Source organism: Narcine bancroftii, chromosome 3 (assembly GCF_036971445.1).
Source record: "Narcine bancroftii isolate sNarBan1 chromosome 3, sNarBan1.hap1, whole genome shotgun sequence".
In the NCBI taxonomy this organism is placed as follows: Eukaryota; Metazoa; Chordata; class Chondrichthyes; order Torpediniformes; family Narcinidae; genus Narcine; species Narcine bancroftii.
Genome location: NC_091471.1, coordinates 134,254,499 through 134,274,777, shown reverse-complemented (window position 1 = coordinate 134,274,777; position 20,279 = coordinate 134,254,499). Strand labels below are relative to the sequence as shown.

At 41.4% G+C, this 20,279-nt stretch overlaps 2 long non-coding RNA genes across 4 annotated transcripts in view; one reads left to right on the top strand and one right to left on the bottom strand.

Annotated features, from left to right (window-relative positions):
* The window catches only part of LOC138757585 (uncharacterized), a 38,741-nt gene extending 36,125 nt beyond the window's left edge, over positions 1-2,616 (bottom strand). For both annotated transcript variants that reach the window (XR_011353710.1, XR_011353711.1), the window contains exon 1: positions 2,461-2,616. This is a non-coding gene — a long non-coding RNA (uncharacterized lncRNA). The remainder of the gene's footprint in view (positions 1-2,460) is intronic.
* The window catches only part of LOC138757586 (uncharacterized), a 44,714-nt gene that overhangs the window by 17,755 nt on the left and 6,680 nt on the right, over positions 1-20,279 (top strand). For both annotated transcript variants that reach the window (XR_011353713.1, XR_011353712.1), the window contains exon 2: positions 1,288-1,344. This is a non-coding gene — a long non-coding RNA (uncharacterized lncRNA). The remainder of the gene's footprint in view (positions 1-1,287; positions 1,345-20,279) is intronic.

Below are 20,279 nucleotides of genomic sequence, written 5' to 3'. Positions count from 1 at the left end.
AGACCACATTCGGGTGTACAAAGCTCTCAGTTCTACCGCTATCAAACAGGTATTTTATTACTTTCCCATTGAAAGTGATGTCCCCCGTCGAGCACCCAAGTCCATGGGGAATGTCTTCCATTAACATGATGGACATTAGGACCGCCTTGGGGTCTGAGTTGCTGCTCCCTGATGGTTGTGGTGAGTAATGGCCAGTGGGTGCCCTTTGGAGAGTGGGGTGCGACAAGTATGTGTGCGTGTTGATCATGTTTGGTTGGCGAGTTGGGCAATTTGGGGTGGTCAGGGGTCGGTTTGCCCAAGATGGTAGCACCCAGGAGATGCACAAGCATAGGTGCGGTCAGGTGACTTGACCGGAAGTGACGGCGGAAGTGGCGTCATCGGCACAGGCGGAAGTTAGACAGTGGAAGATGGCAGCGCCTATGTTGAGCACATGGCAGTGGCGTGGTTGGACGGCCGGTCCAGAAGTGATGTTGTCAGTGCAGGCAGAAGTGGCTGGCAGAGTAATGGCGCTGCCTGACATTCGCATATGGGGGTGTCCAGAGAGTCGGAAGGGGCTCCTAGTTTTTCCTGGAGAGTCGTACCACTCCCGGTGGGTTTGGAGAGGCACACTTTAGTGAAGTGGCCTTTCTTGCCATATCAAGAGCAATGAGAGTTCCTCACATCCTCACAGGCAGTTCTTCCGGGAGTGCCTGTCTGACCCACACCAGACCCACAGTACTTACAGCGGCGGACTGTGTCGGCAGTAATGATCATCTCTTCTATGTGGGGCCCCTCAGTGACTGCTGTCATTGGCGTTGGCCAGGCCGGAGATTGGGGGAGGCGAGCATCGAAGACCTCTGCATGGTGAGTGGCAGCTTCTAGGGAGCGGACCACCTCCATGATCTTGGTAAGGGAGGCATTATTCTCCTCTAACAGTCTCTGTCGAATCGTCTTCAACCTTAGCCCTCGCACGCAGGCATCTGAGATGAGTCGCTTTACCTCTCCAGCAGTCACACTAGCTTTGATCATGCATGGGCGTGCTAATTCTCGCAGTCCCCCCAGGTAAGCATCTGCTGTCTCACCTGGCTGCTGTAGCCTGATGCTGAGCAGGTACTGGGCAAAGAGCACATTCATCTGGGCCCATACATGATTTCCAGGATGACCATCGCTGGTTCAAACTCCGTGCAGTCTCGGATAGCCTGGAAAGCACACGGGCCCAATTTGGTGTGAATAACCATGAGTCTCTTTTGGTTAGTGTTGATCACCTCAGTCTCTGTGTGGTTGATTGCCTCAATTGCATGCTTCCAGATCTCGAACTATGCAGGGGCATCCAAGTGTTGAGGGTCGATATCCAGGATCTCAATGGTGAGGAACTTCTCCATGGACCTTTTAATTTTAAGCTAATTAAAGTGTGAGCGCTGCTGTGTGAATGATTTGGATGCAAAGTCCACAGACTGTTCAAAAGGATTTAATCAGCTTAAACGTACATCAGTCTCAATATCTTTGCTGGCTCCACATGTCTGGCTCTCTGAAGTGGCCGGCTCGAGTCTTTATACAGGCTGGTGACTGACAGTCTGCAGGTAGGGCCAGCCTCCCAGGTTGCCTACCTCCAGGTAAGGTGGTTGCCCCCTGAATGAACCCAATGTAGTGGTTGTATCTCCACAGGTTGAAAAAGGAACTGCACCCCATGGCCCTGTAACTTCTGTGCATTTTATTAAGGAAGAGTTGGAAATGGTGAAATGTTTATAAGAACCCAATTATCTAGTTGGGCTCATTGGTGAGAAAGTATCAGTGCAGCTACAGAACAAAGCTAAAAAATTGTAAAGGGTTCCAGAGGAGGTTCACAAAAATGATCCCTGGAGTGAAATGTTTATCACATCAGCAGTGTTTGATGGTTCTGGGACTGAACTTGCTGGAGTTTACAAGAATCAGAGGGGGATTTCATTCAAACCTTCTGAATACTAAACAGCCAAGTTATAGTGACTCCATCTATAACTCTTACAGCTTTAGCAAAACAAAAATTATATATCAAAACCAACATATCAAAAGACTCATCCCATCCCAGCCACACTCTCTTAACCCTTCTCTGTCAGGACAGTTAATTTCCTGCTGGCTACCAACACCTGAAGGAATCCCAGTGCAGTAAAAATTATGTTGCCTTTGCTCCATGCCAACTCATCTCTTTCTGAAACTGCACTTTTGCACTGTGTATTGTTACAAGATCAAACCAGCAACCACAAAGTAGGCATATCACACAGGGGTAAAGATGAACAATTACTTTATTAACAAAAAATTCACCTTCAAATTTCAATTCAAAATCCCCCCCTTTTATAACAATGCCGACTGGTTACTATTCAAATTTATATAGCAGTGTAAAACTAATAAATTCCCCAGCCTAAATATAACATATGTAATTAAAGTCTAAGTTATATTTCTAACTAGCCCACAGAAAAACTTAAACACAAAACACACAAGACTCACAAAACTTTGATATCAACCGAAGCAAAGATCATAAACAAAATTCAGTTTGTTTGGTAAACTGAAGTCAAAAGATCTTTGAGAGAGAGAGAGCACAAAATTCGAAGTTGTCTTCTTGTGTTGCTTGCAGAGAGAGGAACAATAGCTTGGTCCGCATCCTTTTGGCTGCCTTTGGAATGTTCATCCTTTTTGAAATCCCAACATTCTAAACTCTCCTCCAGACCATGACTCATGCCCTGGGCCTTCTTCCACTCCACAGCGCCACCCAGTGGTGGTTTATAGTCCAAGTCCAAAAATTTTTAGATCATTTTCTGCCACTCTCTCAGCAGTCCATTTTTACCTTGGCTCTCTAAGGCAAACTGTCATTTTTTAACATAAAACCACACAGCATATAGGCCAATACACAACACAGAACTCTGTAACAGTATTACTTCTTGTTGTACTTGAGGATATCAGCCCACTGGCAGTGGTCATTATGCAATATCTACTTGTCTGCCCACAAAACTTTCACAGCATTTCAATACACCTGACAATAAACTTGAAGAGATAGAAAGGATATTACATTTTTGAAAGTGGGTTTCAAGAAAACTCTTGTTAAACAGGAAAGTCTGCAGATGCTGGTACGTATTTTAGTTCAATATATAAAAGTATTGGAGAATCTCAGCAGGTTACACGGAATCGATAGGAAGTAAAGGGTAACCGATGTTTTGGGCCTGACCCTTTTGTCAAAGTATGAACAAAGTACAGGCAGGCACCTGAATAAAAAAGGTGGGAGGAGAGAAAGGAGGAAGGGGCGGGTGAGAAGCACAAGCTAACAGGTAAGAGGCCAAAGATGGATATGGGTACAAGGATAGAAGAGAAAAAACTGTGGTGATAGGGGAAGGTGGAGCTCCCTAAATGGGAGGGGAGTGAAGAGCTGGAGGAAAGGAGACAGAGTGATAGGGAATAGAGAGAATTGAGAGAGGGAGGGATTTAACGGAAACTGGACAAGTTGGTTAATGCCATCTAGTTGGAGACAGAAGGTTAGGTGATAATTGAATGCCTTGCATGTATCGAGATCAGTGGTTTTCAAACTTTTCCTTTTCACTCACATACCACTTTAAGTAATCCCTATGCCATCAGTGCTCTGTGATTAGCAAGGGATTGCTTAACATGGTATGTGAATGGGAAAAAAAAGGTTAAGATCCACTGCTCTAGACCCAATTGTTACTGAAATATTTTGCTTGAGAAAAATTGTCATTGGCCCATTTCCTTTGGAGTTAATGAAACCGAGCACATAATGAGTCAATCAGGTACAATTAAAACAGTGGTTTTGAAACTTTTTTCTTTCCACCCACATACCACCTTAAACAATCCCTTACTAATCACAGAGAACCTATGGCCGTAGGGTGGTTTGTGAGTGGAAAGAAAATGTTTGAAAACACTGCTATAGATTAAATGCCTACTGCCATTTTTCATCCCATTTCACCAGGAGATGCTGCTGAAACTCCTGCAATGACAGCGTTGCTGCTGGTGCGGACCTGGGGAGAGTTGGTAGTGTCGGACTCTGGCTTTACCCTACCCTCAATTTAGTCTATGTGTCGTCTGAGTCCAGCGTGTTTGTTGAATGAAGTGATAGGAGAAGGTATTCGGTTCAACAATCAGTTTATTACACAGCACAAGAATAAAACTTAACAGAGCTCTGGTTCAGTCGTTAGTTCATAGGTCACCTGCACAGTGAGCTATTCCCCAAGACTGACTTCTACTGTCCAGTCTCTACAGTTTATATAGCTCAACCTTATCATACAGAACAAAAGTTGGCTTCCTTTGCTAGATTTCATTATCATACAGAACAAAAGTTGGCTTTCTTTGCTAGATTTCATTATCATACAGAACAAAAGTTGGCTTTCTTTGCTAGATTTCATTATCATACAGAACAAAAGTTGGCTTTCTTTGCTAGATTTCTTGCATAAGATTTATCACAAGTAATTTCCTGCTCTGCAGATATCTGGGGTGTAGAGCTCCCATCTTAATCCTCAAGGCCAGAATATCCTGTTGTTTTGATCAGAAATCAATTCATACCCCAGATATTTTTCTAATTATTTCTTTGTACTCATCTGGCCATATTCTTCTGTTCTACTCAATACCTCCTTCTGTCTTAGCCTTCTTACTGAGTTAGTTTCCATTCTCTTTGTTTCTGACAGTCTCTGTCAGGATTCGCTTTGTTCTTGCCTGGCCATCATCTCCTGTGCTAATCAACACTCCTTTTGCCTTAACATTCCCACTAAATTGTTTCATACATATTCTCTCTTTTTGTATTTTGGGAACAGACAATTCTTAACCTACTGTAATCAGCCAACTTTGCTACATACTGTGGCTGCCCCTTACTTACATTACTCTTTCCCTTCACCATGAGGTAAATATTAAATTGTTAAATAGTACTGGATTCATGTATACAAAATGAATAGTACATAAGCATATATTCTACATATTTTCTATGATTAATTAACCCCTATATTTCAACAGTCCCCCTTTTGGTCTCATGAAAATGAGACCAACCACCAGTTAACTTATGGGACCAAGACCTCAGGAGATTTGCAAGGACCGGCATCTCCAACCACTTGTTAAACTTAACCTCACAAACTTGGCCATTATGAACACACTTCAGTCCAGTGGGGGCCCCAACACTGTGTCAGGAACATCAGTCCAATCCGCAGAGTACTGTTTCGGTTCGTTATGGGCCCCCCCAGGCTGACCGCAAACACTTTGAACAGTTGTTTCCTTCTCCAGACCCTTCAAGGGCTAGGACTAACATCACGCATAGTCCCCACATAGTGTTCATCACAGCCCCCTAAATTCTGTTGACTCCAATATAGAAATATCACTTCAAATACTGAAATACAGTCACCGTAATCCAATAGTCTTGTGAGAAACAGAAGTACCTTCACAGAATTTGCTCGAGACAAAAATTGAGAACAAAGAACATTTATTATACAACAATGCAAAGTTGGGTGCTTCCCCTTACCCTGGAAATACACACACACACACACACTGGGGCTCACCCAACTTTTATACAGTTCATTTCAGTGTAGAGGTACCCTCCACCACACCCCCTAACATTCTTCTGCCTCCTGGATAAGTTTGGCATGAGGCAATCCTGTCTGCCTATGTGCTGTTTCTGTGAACTTGGAGGACCAGGGGGTATCCTGTCTGTGTCCCATCATGTAATTGTCCTTATTCACCTGCCTTTGTCCTTATTCACACCTTCCCAACCCTCACGGCTTACTAACTCTTATATGCAGAACTTGCTAGTTCTAAGGCTTACTAATTACATATGCGGAACTTGCTGACTCTGTCTAAGGCTAGAAGACCATTATCTTATTCAGACTAACTTCCTACATTCTATTATCTTTACCTTTACCTTTGGCTTGGCTTCGCGGACGAAGATTTATGGAGGGGGTAAAAGTCCACGTCAGCTGCAGGCTCATTTGTGGCTGACAAGTCCGATGCGGGACAGGCAGACACGGTGGCAGCGGCTGCAGGGGAAAATTGGTTGGTTGGGGTTGGGTGTTGGGTTTTTCCTCCTTTGCCTTTTGTCAGTGAGGTGGGCTCTGCGGTCTTCTTCAAAGGAGGTTGCTGCCCGCCAAACTGTGAGGCGCCAAGATGCACGGTTTGAGGCGATATCAGCCCACTGGCAGTGGTCAATGTGGCAGGCACCAAGAGATTTCTTTAGGCAGTCCTTGTACCTTTTCTTTGGTGCACCTCTGTCACGGTGGCCAGTGGAGATCTCGCCATATAACACGATCTTGGGAAGGCGATGGTCCTCCATTCTGGAGACATGACCCATCCAGCGCAGCTGGATCTTCAGCTTCAGGTCGATGCTGTCGACCTCTGCCATTTCGAGTACTTCAACGTTAGGGATGAAAGCGCTCCAATGGATGTTGAGGATGGAGCGGAGACAACGCTGGTGGAAGCGTTCTAGGAGCCGTAGGTGATGCCGGTAGAGGACCCATGATTCGGAGCCGAACAGGAGTGTGGGTATGACAACGGCTCTGTATACGCTTATCTTTGTGAGGTTTTTCAGTTGGTTGTTTTTCCAGACTCTTTTGTGTAGTCTTCCAAAGGCGCTATTTGCCTTGGCGAGTCTGTTGTCTATCTCATTGTCGATCCTTGCATCTGATGAAATGGTGCAGCCGAGATAGGTAAACTGGTTGACCGTTTTGAGTTTTGTGTGCCCGATGGAGATGTGGGGGGGCTGGTAGTCATGGTACCCTTATCCTATTCATACTGGCTTTATTCATTACACATATATCCATACTAGCTTTCTTCATCTCTCATATTTTCATATTAGTTTTACTCATCGCTCACAGTCTCTTTAAAGGGACCCATTCAAAAAGTTCTTAGTCCGTAGTTGCTTCACAGGTTCTCAGTCATCTCCGTTCGAATTTGTTCCAGTGTCTGTGTTGGTGGGTCCGTTGCTGCACACTGACTCCAATGATACCACGTCTCTCCTTTTCCCAGTAGTCGAACCGCGTGGGACGTTCTTTCCACCACTCTGTAGGATCCTGTCCACCTGGGCTCTGACCACTTTCTCTTGATCACCTTTAGCAGAACCCACTCCGCGGCTGATGGTATCGGGGGTTTCACCTTTCCGTTCGGTACTTGTAACCTATTGTGAAAAAGCTGATACCAGAGCTGTTAGTTTATCATAATAAAGCTTAAATTTCATTGGACTTACCTCTTCCTTTGTGGTATAAATCCCGGCTCCAGGTCCCGGAAACTGGTGCCCCGTTTGCAGTTCATACGGAGTAAATCCTGTCACATAACTTACCGAACTCCTTATTGACATCAATGCCAGGGGCAGCACATCCACCCAATTTAATTTGGTCCGTGCCTGTACTTTCCCGATCTTACCTTTTATTGTTTGGTTCATTCTCTCCACTTTTCCTTGGGATTATGGATGATACACCATTTCAAAGGCATGTTTTAACCCCAACATCGCTTCTACCTCCTGTAGATCTTCATTCTTAAAATGACTTCCATTATCTGACCTGATCTTCCTAGGAAACCCATGTATAGGAATGTACTGGTTGATTAGGAACTTAATTACCATCTTTGCATCTTCTCTTTTGGCAGGGATTGCCTCAGGCCAACCTGTGAACACATCAACTGCTACTAAGAGATATCGATATCCCCTTGCTCTCTCTATTATGTCCGTGTAATCAATTACAATTTCCTGCCCTGGTAACTTAGGCAACGGAAACTGTCCTTCGTGAGGTTTCACAGTCGCCTTGACATTATATGTCATACATACCTTACACTCTCTGATATGATTCTCCACCATCGCTGGCAGGAAGGGGTGCCACCAATGTACCAAATACCTTATCATCTGTTTCTTCCCACAGTGGGTTAACCCATGCGGCTGCTCCAGGGGGGATTTCATGAGTCCAGATGGTAATACTGGCCTACCGTCCATTGATCTCCACAGTCCTTGATCTTCGGTTGCCCCCCTTTTTTTCCATACAATCATTTCCTGGGGTGATGCCTGCGCTTGTTCCTGAATTATTACTCCTACCTCACAAGGTGGCAATAAGTCATGTGCCATTCTATCTGCCTGCATCATAATAAACTGATGGCCGTACCCTGCTGCCCTTTTTGCGGCCGTGTCAGCTTCCTGATTTCCCCGAGCTACCATCGTATCTGTTTTATCATGGCCCTTACATTTAATAACTGATAATGCCCTTGGTTTCAAGAGGGTCTCAGCCAATTTCCTAACATCTTTCTCGTGTTTAATTGGGGTCTTTGCTGCTGTTAAAAACCCACTTCTAATCCATTGACTCAGCTCAACCTGTATTGTCCCTACCACATATGCCGAATCTGTATATATATTTACCTCCTTTCCTTCTGCCCATTCTCATGCTGCTATCATTCCCTGGAGTTCGGCCAGTTGTGCTGACTCCTTTCCTCTCACTGTCCCTGTAATAATTTCTTCAAATTCTTCTGTGGTTCTCCATACTACTGCATAGGCGGCTTTTAATCCGTCCGTGGGATGTCTGTAACAACAACCATCTGTAAATAAGATTTCATCTGGTTCTCTCAAGGGTGAAGCCTGTAAATCAGGTCTTATTTTAATATCCCTTAGAACCCTCTTTTCACAACAGTGTGGTTCTCCCTCTCCCATATTGTCTGCCATATTAATGCCTTCATGGGTAAATGTAATATTTGGAACATTCAGGATCTTTTCCAGTCTTGTCTGCCTCAGTGACTTCATTGTAAACGCTGTCGAGCTCACAAATGCTACAATACAGTGTGTTGTTAATACCGTCAGGGCATGTCCCATCACTATGTGTGCCACCTTTTGTAAAATCTTTGCTACCCCCACTGCATGTCTCGTGCATGGTGGGTGTCTGTCTTCAATCGGATCTAGTGTTATACTCACATACATGAGCACACATCTTCCACCCACTTTTTTCTGAAAAAGGACAGCAACAATTGTGTGTGCTTTTTCAGAAACATCCAAAAAGAAAGGGTTTCTATAATTTGGAATTGCCAAATCTATAGCGGTTGTAAGAGCTTGCTTAAGTAGAATAAAACTCATCTCAGCCTGTGCAGTCCAATCAAGTGTAGCTCCCAGATTCCTCATCCCCTGCTCATTCACTAAAGTTTGCAGTGGATGTGTCAACTCACCATACGATGGGATAAACTGCCTACTATAACCTGTCAAACCCAAAAACGAAAGCATTTCCTTAACTATCTTAGGTTTTGGATTATGTAGTATTGCTGTACAATGCACAGGGGATATCCCTGTACCTTTCGCTGAGACCATTCTTCCTAAAAAAGAGACCACTTGTCTACAACATTGCAACTTTAAACGAGAGACTTTAAAACCTGCCTTGCACTAGCAGGAGTTTTGTGGCCTCCAAACAGGAGACAGGCTCAGGTGCTGCCAATAAGATATCATCTACGTACTGGATCAGAACTACCCCACCTGGCAGTACTAGCCCCCCCAGCTGTTCTTTCAAAAGCTGATTGAAAATCCCTGGGGATAAGATTAAACCCTGCGGGAGTCGAGTATAACGTAACTTTATACCTCTATACGTAAAGGAAAACACATCTCTAAACTGTTCTGCCAGCGCCAAACAAAAGAAAGCATTTGCTAAATCTATACAAGAGAATCACTTGTGGTCCAGAGTTAAAGCAGTCATGGCGGTATATGGGTTCGGTACTGGAACTGTGGGTGTTCGCACAATACCATTAATGCGCCTTAAGTCATGGGCCATCCGATATTTGCCCTTGTCCTGTTTCGGAAGAGGTAAGATGGGTGTATTCCAACTTGAACACAAATGTTCCAACACCCTTGAATACATAAGGCCATCAATGGTATCTGCCAGACCCACCTCAGCCTCGGGTTTATGGGGATACTATGTCTGCCAAATGGGAGTATAATCTGAAAGTTCAAATGTTATGGGATCAACCTGCTGGCAAAAACCCATGTCTGCTGGTCCCACTGACCAAAGGTCCTCAGGGATAGAATCCAACATAGGGGCAGAGTCGGGATGATCCATCCTTTCTCTACCACGAAAGCATTCAATCTGTCTATGCTCAAGGAGGACCCAATCATTTGAAGGGTACAAAATCCTGTACGCCTGACCAGATAGAGAGAACTGCACTGTCAGTAATTGACTGTCGGACCAATCCCTCAAGGACATCAAGTTCTGACACATCGGTTGCAAAGCTTTTGCCTGGTGATTAGTGCCAATTGCAAGAGTGACATGAGGAATGGCCTCACCAGTCACGTGATGGAGTAGTGGCCAGTAGGGGAACTCCAGCCCTCTCCAGAAAAGTTAAAAAAAGATAGAGAAAAAGCAAAGGCACAAACTTAAAAACCAAAACAAAGTGAAAGTAAAAGTGTGAAGAAAATGGCAGCGAAGAAAGAAAAACCAAAAACAACGTGAAGAAAAGAAGAAGGAAAGACATCTGAAGAAGAAGGTGAAGGCCTTACCTGTCCGAAGAGGCCCGCCGCGGAGAGAGAGGCCCGCTCCCACAGGTCAGTGGAGGTCCCGGGCTCGGGACTACAAAAATGGCTCGCAGAGCCGAGTAAAAGTGCGCAACCGCGCATGAAAAAAACACACTGACGGGAGGGGGAGAACAGCTGCGGAGTCGATCTCCACAGCTGAGAGAGACACCTGCAGCACAGCAGCAGGTGCAGAACACAGACAATAACGACAACAAGAAAGAAGAGGGTAAAAAGAAAACAAGGAAACAACAGATGGTCAACCCAGAGGAAGAAGAAGAAGAAGAACAGAAAGAAGTGGAAGAAGAAGAGAAAAGCAAGACAATAGATGTATCTTTTTTTAAAGAATATATGGAATCAGTGAAAGAATGGCAATTACAAGAATTTGATGAGATAAAAAGAAGAATTAAGAATGCAGAAGAAAGAATGAATAAAATGGAAATGGCCATATCAGAATTGGCAAAAAGAGTGGAAAATATGGAAAAACGAGAAACATTTGTAGATATGGAAGTAAAAGACTTAAAAGAGAAATTAGAAGAATCTAATAAAAAAGCTAAAGAGGCACAGGAGCTGTTAGCTCAGAAGATAGATATAATAGAAAACTATAATAGAAGAAATAATATAAAGATAGTGGGCCTTAAGGAAGATGAAGAAGGCAAGAATATGAGAGAATTTATAAAAGATTGGATCCCCAGAGTCCTGGGAAGACCAGAATTACAGGAAGAAATGGAAATAGAGAGGGCACATAGAACTTTAGCCCCGAAACCACAACCGCAGCAAAAACCAAGATCCATTTTAGTAAAATTCTTAAGATATACAACAAGAGAAAATATATTGGAGAAAGCAATGAAGAAAGTAAGAGAGGACAAAAAGCCACTGGAATATAAAGGTCAAAAAAATTTTTTCTATCCAGACATTAGTTTTGAACTCCTGAAGAAGAGGAAGGAGTTCAATACAGCGAAAACGATCTTATGGAAAAAAAGATATAAATTTATGTTAAGGTACCCAGCGGTACTTAAAATAATTATTCCAGAGCAACAAAACAGACTATTCTCGGATCCAGAGGAAGCAAGGAAATTTGCAGAACAACTACAAAACAAGCAGAGAGATGAAGACATGTAATAAGAGTAAAAATGACCACGATCTATATGTATGTGTGTAAAGGGGTATATGTGTGTATATATATAGTGTGCATACATGAATGTATCCGTATTTAGAGGAAAATATATAGAGTATAGACAAGAATTAATAAGGGAGGGAAATGGAATAGAGGGAATAAGGAGGGAATTAAAAGAGTGACCTTTGTTACATATGAAAATTGAAATCTTTTCTGGGGGGGGCTGGGTGGGGAGGAGTTACGGTCACTGCAAAATCAGCTGACGTTTGCGAGTGAATTCGCAAATCCAAATGGAGAGGGGAGATGTGGTTGTCCGACATGGGATAAAGGACAACTCAAGAGGGGGAGGGGAGAATGGGGTTAAAGAAGTTTTAAATAGGAGAATAGGGAAAATGTTTGATGTTTTAGAAATGTTGTCTTATAAAGTGTTCAAAACAAGAAAGCAGAAATGGATAAGAAGGAAAGGTAATGATGGAGAAACGGAAAGGGAAGATAAACAAAGTATAAAATGGCTACGCTGAACTATATGACTTTAAATATTAACGGAATACATAACCAAATTAAAAGGAAGAAACTGCTAAATTTACTGAAAAAAGAAAAAATAATATAGCATTTGTGCAAGAAACACATTTAACCGAATTGGAGCACAAGAAATTAAAGAGAGATTGGGTAGGAAACGTAACAGCAGCGTCATATAATTCAAAAGCAAGAGGAGTAGCTATATTAATTAGTAAAAATGTGCCAATTAAAATAGAAGAGGAAATAATAGATCCAGCAGGGAGATATGTAATGATAAAATGTCAGATATATTCGGAGTTTTGGAATCTACTCAATGTATATTCACCTAACGAAGAAGATCAAAAGTTTATACAAGATATTTTTTTGAAGATAGCAGATACGCAAGGGAACATATTAATAGGAGGGGATTTCAACCTGAATTTGGATTCAAATATGGACAAAACTGGGAAAAAAATTAACAGAAAGAACAAACTAACCAAATTTATAATTAAATCGATGGAAGAAATGCAACTTTTGGATATATGGAGGAAACAACACCCAAAGGAAAAGGAATATTCATATTACTCGGCTAGACATAAAACATACTCAAGAATAGACCTATTTTTGTTATCAGCTCGTATGCAAGATAGAGTAAGAAAAACAGAATATAAAGCTAGAATATTATCGGACCATTCACCCTTAATATTGACAATAAAGTTAGAGGACATCCCTCCAAGAATGTATAGATGGAGATTAAACTCCATGTTACTCAAAAGGTAGGATTTTAGAGAATTCATTGAAAGACAAATTAAAATGTATTTTGAAATAAACATGGAATCAGTGAAAGATAAGTTTATACTATGGGATGCAATGAAAACGTTAATTAGAGGGCAAATAATAAGTTATGTAACCAAGATGAAGAAGGACTATAATCAGGAAACAGAGCAGTTGGAAAGGGAAATAGTAAATATAGAAAAAGAATTAGCAATGAAGGAAGATACAACTAAAAGAAGAGAATTGGCAGATAAAAAAATAAAATATGAAACACTACAAACATATAAGGTGGAGAAGAATATAATGAAGACAAAACAGAAATATTATGAACTAGGGGAAAAAACGCACAAAATTCTAGCATGGCAGCTTAAGACAGAACAAGCTAAGAAAATGGTATTGGCATCAAGGAAAAAAGACAAACAAATCACATATAATCCAAAGGAGATCAAGGAAAACTTTAGAAAATTCTATGAACAATTATACCAAACTGAAAACGAAGGGAAAGAAGGGAAAATAGATGAATTTCTAACTAAAATTGAACTACCAAAACTACAAATAGAGGAACAAAATAAATTAACAGAACCATTTGGAATAGTAGAAATACAAGAGATAATAAAAAAATTACCAAATAATAAAACACCAGGAGAGGATGGATTCCCAAAAGAATTCTATAAAACATTTAAAGATTTATTAATTCCTCCCCTCCTGGAAGTAATCAACCAGATTGATAAAACACAAAGCTTACCAGATTCATGTAAAACAGCAATAATTACAGTAATACTAAAGCAAGGGAAAGATCCACTCACACCAGCGTCATATAGACCAATATCTTTACTTAACACAGATTATAAGATAATAGCTAAACTATTAGCAAACAGATTAGCAGAGTACGTACCGAAAATGGTAAATCTAGACCAAACTGGATTTATTAAAAAAAAGACGCACAACAGACAATATTTGTAAATTTATTAACTTAATTCATGCAGTAGAAGGGAGTAAAGCACCAACAGTAGCAGTTGCTTTAGACGCAGAGAAGGCCTTTGACAGAGTAGAATGGAATTATTTATTCAAAGTATTGCAAAAATTCAGTTTACCAGAGAAGTATATTAATTGGATTAAAGCATTATATAAGGGACCATTGGCGAAAGTGACAGTAAATGGATATATATCAAAGCAATTTAACTTCAGCAGGTCAACATGGCAGGGATGCCCACTATCACCTTTATTGTTCGCGTTAGCTATAGAACCACTAGCTGAATTGATAAGAACAGAAAATAATATAAAAGGGATAAAAATAAAAGACAAGGAATATAAAATCAGTTTATTTGCGGATGATGTTATAGTATACTTAACAGAACCAGAACTATCAATAAAAGAATTATATAAGAAATTGAAGGAATATGGAGAAGTGTCGGGTTACAAGATTAACGTAAATAAAAGTGAAGCAATGCCTATGAATAATGTGAATTTCTCAAAATTTAAGAAGGAATCACCATTCAGATGGCAAATGCAAGCAATAAGATACCTAGATATACAAATAAATAAAAATCTCGGCCAACTATATAAACTCAATTATTATCCACTAATGAAAAAAATTACAGGACGATTTAGAGCATTGGAAAGATTTACCACTAACACTAATAGGAAGGATAAACTGTATTAAAATAAACATTTTTCCAAGGATATTATACCTATTTCAGGCATTGCCAATACACTTGACAGAGAAATTCTTCAAGGAGTTAAAGAAAATAATAAGGAAATTTTTATGGAAAGGGGGGAAACCGAGGATAGCACTAGATAAATTAACAGAATGGTATAAACAAGGAGGCTTACAACTGCCAAACTTTAAAAATTATTATAGAGCCGCACAATTAAGATACCTATCAGATTTTTATCAAACAAGGGAAAAGCCAGATTGGACTAGATTAGAATTAGATAAGATAGGGGAAAAGATACCTGAACACATATTATATAAATGGGATTAAAAATTGGTACAACATAGAAGTTCTCCAGTATTACATCATCTACTCAATATTTGGAAGAAGGTTCATGTAGAAAGAAATAAAACAAATGATCAATTACCAAAACTAATATTGACGCAAAATAAGTTACTCCCTTTTACAATAGATAACCTTTCCTTTAGAGAATGGGAGAAAAAAGGGATCAAAAGAATAGAAAATTGTTTTTCAGGAAATAGATTATTATCCTTTGAACAAATGAAAGATAAATACAATATAACTCAAGATACAGTGCTGGCATATTACCAATTGAGATCCTACTTGAAGGACAAATTAGGAAGCAGTCTGAGTTTACCAGAGGGAAGTAACTTTGAATATGTGATTACAGATACAATGATAATCAAAAGATTTATAACAAATATGTATATTAAACTGCAAGAAAAGGAGAATGAGGAAACAAATGGTAAAACTAAACAAAAATGGGAACAAGATTTAAATATAAAGATAAAAAAGGAAACATGGGAGAAGTTATGTTCTGGAATGATGAGAAATACAATAAATACGAGGTTACGTATGATACAATATAACTGGATACACAGGCTATTACACCTCAAAAGTTAAATAAATGGGACCCAACAGTATCTGATAGATGTTTTCGATGTAAAAAAGAAATGGGAACAACAATTCATGCAGTCTGGACATGTGAGAAAGTAGAAAAATTTTGGGAAGATCTAAACCAAATATTAAATAAAATTACAGAAAACAATATACCAAAGAATCCAGAGATCTTCCTCCTAAGTAACATAAAAAACAAAGAATTTGGAATTGATTTGGATGATGCACAAAAAAGACTTGTTAAGATAGCTCTAGCCGTAGCAAAAAAATGTATTATGTCAACCTGGAAATTGGAAGATAATTTGAAAATACAACAATGGTATATAGAAATGAATAAATGTATTCCATTAGAAAAAATAACATATAGTTTAAGAAATAATATTGAAATATTTGAACAAATATGGGAGCCTTACATGAAACACAATAGCGAAAACCTACCGTGGACATTCACTACCTAAATTAACGAAAGGAGAAGGAAATGAAAAGAATTGACTCAGTGGAATTTCTTGTTTATTTTTATTGAATGACAACATTGTTTGACTGGTTTAATGTATCCTAGATTTTGTACTTTAAATGGACGGGAGGGGGGAGGTAGGGAGGGTGGGATGGGAGGAGGGGGGGGGAGAAAATGGCACTGTATATATTTGAAAAGGAAAAAGTATGTATCATGGTTAATGTGGTTTATGGTGTGAAAAATAAAAAAATTAAAAAATAAAAGGAATGGCCTCACCGGCCATCACATACCACTCTAGCTGTTCAGATGTCAGTGCCACTGAAGCAGCCACTCCCTCCTTTCCTACCACTATGTAGTCCGAATTAATCTCCCATTGCATGCCCTCTACCTCTTCATAAAAGGCATGCTGATAAATTTCATCCCCATCTCTATCGTAAAAGAGGGTAACATGGAGGGTGTCTGAGGGAGGGGTATATGTGTGTAATGTCTGGATCCACGCCTTCCATTGATTATAAAGCTTTAGCAGCCCTCCCTTCTGTGGGTCCTCTGGTTCCAGCAGCCCCCAGTAAATGTCGGCCCATAGACACTCAGACGTGGATCCTCCAGCAGCTGACAGTAACATCTGGGAACTGGAACGAAGTGTAGTTAATGAACAGTTCATTGAATACCCATTTGGAAAGGTGACCTCTATTCCGCTGGGTCTGCAAAGGATCGATGCTCCACACCTGACCAGCAGATCTCTGCCCAAAAGATTAGTAGGGCACATTGCCGACAAAATATATTGATGTGCAAAAGTCTGTCCTGCCACAGAAGTGACTAGTGGTGTAAAAAACGGCAGATTTTCTGGTGTACCCGAGAACCCTATCAACTGGACGCTAGAAGATGACTTTTTAGATTGAAACTCAGCGCCAGTAAGTGTTGAAAATCTGGCACCCGTATCTACTAAAAATGATACTTCCATGTCCATCACTTTAATCTGCAGGAAGGGGTCTGCCAACCTAGCCTGCTCTTGGGTGCTCAGGCCCCGTCACTGTGGGTAACATTGCTCCTCCTCCGTCAGCAATGGGAATTGTCTCGTCGGAGCTAGAGCCGCATGGGGTGCCTGATATACCGGGGGTGGCACTGACGTTCTCTGGGGCTGGACCCAAGGCTCATATTGTGGTGGTCCATATCCCCTTCCCCCAGTGTCCTGAAGACCCCATGCTAGGGGGCACTCTCTCTTCCAGTGTCCTGGTTGACCACATCCAAAAGATACGGCTGGCTGCACTCGTGGAACACCCCGACCTCTCCCTCTTACTCGGAATCCCCCCATTGGACCTCCAGTCCTGCTCCCATAGGTGGGACCCGGTGCCCAATTTGGGGCCGGGTGCCAATTCATATTATTCCCTTGTGGTGGCTGCGGTGGCTGCTGAATCATTTGGTTCGCACCCTTTGAGGGATTCTTTTTTGCCTCATTTGCCTTTTTCCTAGCCTCTTCCAATTGAAGCTTAAGGAGTTGCACTTGTGCAGACTCCGTAATTTGTTTGTCCTCCTTTTGCTTAGCCCTATAACGCTTCATGTGATGGGCCAAATGTTTTTCCCATTGCTCAGTCGAGCAACCAGGAATATCAGGGTTATTTTCTAATGCCTCCCTGACTACAGCTGGCAGCCCACTCGTTACTGCAGCCCTAAAGAGTGTAGTCTGCAAGGGATCTGTGGCTGGGTGTACTCCTGCTTTATCCGTCCAACTCTCCTTACACTGACTCAAAAAGGTCGAGATCTCCTCATCCTCCTTAATGGAAAATGTCAGGGACTGCATGACACCAGGGCGAACGGGAAACTTATCCTGCATTGCACCTCCTAGTGCCATAGCATGTTTTGCAAATGGTTCGGCATCAGGGCACCTAGTGGTTCTTGCGACCATTTCTACCTGCTGTATTTCCCACAGCCCAAGCTGTAAAGGGGGTGGAATGATCCTCTGACATTTCTACCGAGAAGGCATTCTCAAGTGTCTGTTCTTGCTCTCTCTCATCTGTTTTATCCAGTCGCATACTAGTTTCCCTTATTCTACGTACATCGTTCTGTATTTCCTTTGTTAACTCCTTCATTTCCTCCACCCTTTCCTGCATAACTCTCTTAAGTCTCTCCTTCGCCTCCTGGAGTTCTTGTCCTGTTAATTCAGTGACATTCATTATTCCCTCACTTATCTGCATCGCTGGCATCTGGGGAATCAGATAAGGTGGTGGCAACGTCTCTAGTAACTTTGGATATAGCGGGGCTGATGGCTTAACCTCCCCTGTCATCTCCTCCCCCGTTTTCTCCTTTGTGAGAGGGGATGCCTTTTTAGTAGCATGCTGAAGGTTTGTTTCCACAGCCATGCAAGCCAATGTCATATTATGTAAATATGCTCTCCTCTGCTCCTTCGCTTCCTTCTGTTGTTTAAATTTTCTTCTATTCAAGATAGACCCTTGTCCCTCTTTCTCATGTTCCTGACCCTCCTTTTTTGCCTCCCTTTCGGCTTTTCCTAAGTACAATACAAGCCTGATTTTTCCTAATCCTAGCGGCACCTTCCCCTGACTCTGCAGCTCTTTCCATATCTGATCGTACCGTTTCATAGCCTTTACTTCCTCTCCCTTCGGTTGTCCGCCCATTAATTGACTCCTTGTTTTTTCCCACTGCTGGTTTACAGATGGAGGAATCCATCCACATCCCCATACTCCTGACATTCCTCTCCTTCCATCTTACGTTCCTATCTTTTTCCCTTCAGACCTCGTAATTCAATCAGTCTCTCACCTGATAGAATTTCGCCCCCCGTCAATTTACCTTGAACCTTCACACTTTCCTACAAACACAAAAGGAAAACATCACAATACTAAAACAAGTAACTATTATACAATACTGAACAAGGAAAACTTAGCACACTACTAAAAAACGTAACTATTATACAATATGTACACTAAATCTATTTGGCCAAGAACTCTAACTTTTATATCTATGTCTCTACTAGGGGACTCTAACCCCTATATCTCTAGAGGGACTCTAACCCCCGTTTTTATTCCAGGGGACTCAAACCCCTGTTTTTCTAGGGGGCCTCTCACCCCCTTTTCTCAGGGGACTCTAACCCCTGGGTTTTTCAAGGGACTCTAACCCCTGTTTCTCCAGGGGACTCTAACCCCTGGTTTCTCCAGGGGACTCTAACCCCCGGATTCTTCTCCAGGGGACTAACCCCCGGATTTTTTAAGCTTTATTCATTGGCTTCTACTAGGACTTTTGCAGAGTGGTGACAACACACAATTTTATCGTTGCCAATAGCAGAACTTCGTTTAAACAGGCGTCTGCTTACCTCCTTTTGTTGAGTGGCCACTTGTTGTTATCACCACACCACAATCAACCGTTGTTTCGTCTCTTTCTCTTCCTTCACTTCTCCATCTTCATCACGTCGGGGTCACCAAATTGTCGGACTCTGGCTTTACCTTACCCTTAATTTAGTCTTTGTGTCGTCCTAGTCCAGCATGTTTGTTAAATGAAGTGATAGGAGAAAGTATTAAGTTCAACAATCAGTTTATTACACAGCACAAGAATAAAGCTTAACGGAGCTTTGGTTCAGTCGTTAGTTCATAGGTCACCTGCACAGTGAGCTATTCCCCAAGACTGACCACTACTGTCCAGTCTCTACAGTTTATATAGCTCAACCTTATCATACAGAACAAAAGTTGGCTTCCTTTGCTAGATTTCATTATCATACAGAACAAAAGTTGGATTTCTTTGCTAGATTTCTTGCATACGATTTATCACAAGTAATTTCCTGCTCTGCAGATATCTGGGGTGTAGAGCTCCCATCTTAATCCTCAAGGCCAGAATATTCTGTTGTTTTGATCAGAAATCAATTCATACCCCAGATATTTTTCTAATTATTTCTTTGTTCTCATCTGGCCATATTCTTCTGTTCTACTCAATACCTCCTTCTGTCTTAGCCTTCTTACTGAGTTAGTTTCCATTCTCTTTGTTTCTGACAGTCTCTGTCAGGATTCTCTTTGTTCTTGTCTGGCCATCATCTCCTGTGCTAATGAACACCTCCTTTTGCCTTAACATTCCTACTAAATTGTTTCATACATATTCTCTCTTTTTGTATTTTGGGAACAGACAATTCTAAACCTACTGTAATCAGCCAACTTTGCTACATACTGTGGCTGCCCCTTACTTACATTACTCTTTCCCTTCACCATGAAGTAAATATTAAATTGTTACGTAGTACTGGATTCATGTATACAAAATCAACAGTACATAAGCATATATTCTACATATTTTCTATGATTAATTAACCCCTATATTCCAACAGTAGCAAAGCTACAATGGTCCTCCGCAGGGTTCTACTGCCCAAATCAATGACTGGCGACTCTGTTCAAGCTTTAAATGGCATGTTAAAGGTGTGGC